This window comes from Otolemur garnettii, unplaced genomic scaffold (genome assembly GCF_000181295.1).
Source record: "Otolemur garnettii isolate 467f Iridium unplaced genomic scaffold, OtoGar3 scaffold00043, whole genome shotgun sequence".
Lineage (NCBI taxonomy): Eukaryota > Metazoa > Chordata > Mammalia > Primates > Galagidae > Otolemur > Otolemur garnettii.
The window spans coordinates 5,381,825-5,386,004 of NW_003852438.1; positions in this window are offsets into that span (position 1 = coordinate 5,381,825).

Sequence of the window (4,180 nt, forward strand, 5' to 3'; positions counted from 1 at the left end):
CCAGCCCCACCCCCATCAATGGTGTCCCACTTTACTAGTGTTAAAATCTGGTCACTTTATCAATAAGTAGGGTGACCAGATTTTAACACAGGTAAAGCAGGACAACATGGCCCTCGAGTGGGTGGGGTGTGGCGGGGGGCAGGGTAGGGCAGGGCCTGACAACAATGCAAACTTTCTCGACAATCACTTCTCAACAATTATTTGTTATTATTACAGTTTAACGTTATAAAATTAACAAAAATAATACAAAACTCATATCCTGGAGAAATAGCCACATGGCAGCCTACAACTGTATATTCCCTTCCTGTTCTCCCGCCCGTTCGTGCATTCTTTCCAAAAATTAGGACTTTTTTAAAATGCCACGGGACGTGGGACAAATTGTTGAAAAGTGGGACGTCTGGTCACCCTACCAATAAGCTCAATCAGAAATGAAAAAGGAGACAATACAACTGATACCACCAAAACACAAAACACTATCCCCACATACTACAAAAACCTCTATGCACATAACCTGGAAAAAACATTGAGGAAATAGACGAATTCCTGGAAACACACAACCTACTGGTCTCAACCAGGAAAAAACAGAACTCCCAAATAAACTAACACTAAGCAATGAAACTGAAGCTGCAACTAAAACCTCCCAATTAAGAGTATTCTGGATCACAGGCACGGTGGCTCATGCCTATAATCCCAGCACGTGGGAGGCTGAGGCCAGTGGATTGCCTGAGCTCCCAAGTTCCAGACAGCCTGAGCCACAGTGAGACCTTGTCTTTAAAAATAGCCAGGCAGGAGGCACCTGTGGCTCAGTGGGTAGGGTGCCAGCCCCATATACCTAGGGTGGCGGGTTTGAACCCAGCCCTGGCCAAACTGCAACAAAAAAGTGGCTGGGCATTGTGGTGGGCAACTATAGTCCCAGCTACTCAGGAGGCTGAGGCAAGAAGATTGTATAAGCCCAAGAGCTGGAGGTTGCTGTGAGCTGTGACACCATAGCACTCTACTGAGGGCAACAAAGTGAAAATCTGTCTCTAAAAAAAAAAAATTAAATTAAAAAATAAAATAAAATAAAAATAACTGGGCGTTGTGGCGGGTGCCTATAGTCCCCAGCTACTTGGGAGGCTGAGGCAAGAGAATTGCTTGAACCCAAGAGTTTGAGGTTGCTGTGAGCTAAAACACCATGACACTTTACCAAGGATGACCAAGTGAGACTCTGTCTCAAAAAACAAACAAAAAAGCCATATATGACAAACCCACAAGCAACATCATACTGGATAGGGAACAATAAAAGCATGCCCACCTGGACCCAGAACCAATGTTGCCCACTATCCATCCAGCTCCTCCATTCAGCATAGTGCTGGAGGTCCTAGCCACAGTAACCAGACAAGATAAGGAAAACAGGGGCAACCAAATGGGGGCAGAAGGTACCACCATCACTCTGTGTTAACAATACGATCTTACAGCTAGAAAACCCCATAGATTGCCAAGAGACTCCCAGGCTTGACACAGACATTCAGCAGAGTCTCCTGATACAAAAATCAATGCACACAAATCAATAGCTTTCCTATACATTCAACAGTCAAGCTGAGAATCAAACCACAGACTCAATGTCCTTCACAATAGCAATAAGGAAAACAAAACACCTAGGAATATATCTAACCAAGGAGGAAAAAGACCTCCACAGGGAGAACAATGAGCCACCAGGGAGGAAACCGTAGAGGATGCAAACAAATGGAAAAACACATCATGCTTATGGACTAGCAAAATCAACACTGTCAAAAATATCCATGCTACCCAAAGTGATCCACAGGCTCAGTGCAGTCCCCACCAAAACACCAACGTCATTCTCACAGATCTAGAAAGAAATAATTCCATGCTTTGCATAGAACCGAAAAATAGCTCAAACAATGAAAGCAACTGTAAGCAAAAAGGACAAATTGGGGGAACACCAGTCCACCAGACTCCAAGCCACACCACAGGGCCACAGCAACCAAAATAGTATGGCACTAGCACAAAAGGAGAGACACAGAGTGACAGGTCAAAACAGAAACCCAGATCTGAAACCATCCCCTCACTGCCATCCGATTTCCAACAAGGCAGACACCAAGATACACTGGGAATAAAGAAACCCCATTCAACAAATGGTGCCAGGAAAATGGGGACAGCCACATCTGTGCCTCTCACACCTGACAGAAAGTAATCCACGATGGACAACAGACTCAAAGCCAAGGCATGAAACCATAAGAATTCTAGGAGAAAATGCTGGAAAAACTCCCACAGACATCGACCTAGGCAAAACAATCCACAAACAAGACCCCAAAGGCAATCACAGCAGTGATTAATCTACAAATGGAAACTGATCGGACCAAAAGGCCTCCACACAGCCAAGGCCACAATCAGCAGTGAGCAGAGAGCCTACAGAGTGAGTGGGAGAGAACACTCCTAAGCCACACAGCCAACCAGGGGCTGAATCCACAGGAAAAAAATCAAACAACCCCACAAAAAAGTGGGGGAAAGATGTGAACAGAAGCTTGCCAAAAGAAGACAGACCAATGGCGAAAAAACATAGAATGCACCTCCAAATCAAAACTAGGCAACCACCACTTCTCCTTACACTCCAGATAAGTAGTATCACAATACAAAAACTCACACAAGTGGTGCAAACATTCGCAAACAATCAAACACAAACAGTACAGGAATTCCCAACACAATATAAAGTGCCTCAGCTTAACACCGTTTTCTTTCCAAATTATTTTCCCAAGGGACTTTGAGATTGAGCTTTCTTTCTTTCTTTTTTTTTTTTTTTTTGAGACAGAGTCTCACTCTGTCACCCTCTGTAGAGTGCATGGTGTCACAGCTCACAGCAACCTCAAACTATTGGGCTTAAAAGATTCTCTTGCTTTAGCCTCCCAAGTAGCTGGGACTATAGGAGCCTACAACAATGCCCAGTTATTTTTTGGTTGCAGTTGTCATTGTTGTTTTAGTTGGCCCAGGCCAGGTTCAAACCTGCCAGCCCCTGTTTGTGGCTGGCACCATAACCATTGTGCTATGGGCACTGAGCCGAGACTGAACTTTCCTATGTTGCAACAAAACTCACAACTAACAGACAATACAAGGAACAGATGCCACTCCAAATGGCACCTCAGACAGTGCCCCAAATGCCCTACGGGGCTAGAAGGTAAACACTTCCCATATGGGGCCTAGTCCTTTGTCTCTGGGAACAGCAAATGAGTTCCGAATTCAAACTAGGTTCCCTCGTTCCACTCAGCCTCCTAGCTTCCACCCAAAAGATGCCTCAAAACAGACCAACTGAAGGTCTGAAATCCTTCCTCGTGGGTGGAATCAGGATCTCCCCCCAGGCTCGAGAACTTACCCAATAAAGCCCAGCATCCCAATACTTTCCAAATTCATTTCCCTTTCATCAACTCAGTTTAAGTTGTAGGGAGTTCTGTGTACTTTGAGGGAGAGAGATGGCAGTTCCCCCTCAAAGCTAAGTGGGCTCCCGCAGCCGTTGGGGCCATCTCTTGCTCTCTCCCCTAAAAAAGAAGTTGTTCCTATCCATGAAGACCCACGTTGATGAAGGCCTGCTCCCTGCCTCTTCCAGCAGTTGTGGGGTGCTATTCCTCCCAGGTGTCGATGGACCCACCCAGGGATACCAAAATTTGTTACTGAAAGTTCCACACTTGTTCCTGAGGCCCCATCAGAAAAAGAGGGACATGAGGTTTGAGGAGACGGAAGAAAAATTTATTACTTTGACAGCCAAGGAGGAAAATGGCCTCAAAATCCAAATTCCCAATCCTAATCCTTTGGGAGATTAAGGTGGGAGGATCATTTGAGGTCCGGAGTTAGACACCAGCTTGATTAATGCAAGACTCCATCTCTACAAAAAGTTTTAAAATTATTATTATTTCTTTGTGAGGCAGAGTCTCACTTTCTCATCCTCAGTAAAGTGCCGTGGCATCATAGTTCCCAAGCAACCTCAAACTCTTAGGCTCAAGAGATTCTCTTGCCTCAGCCTCCTGAGAAGCTGGGACTACAGGCACCTGCCAGAACTCTAGCTATTTTTTTCTTTTTTTGTGATTTTTGCCAGGGCCAGGCTTGAACCTGCCACCTCTGGTATATGGGGCCAGTGCCCTACTCCTTGAGCCACAGGTGCTGCCCAACTCCCAGCTATTTTTTTTTTTTT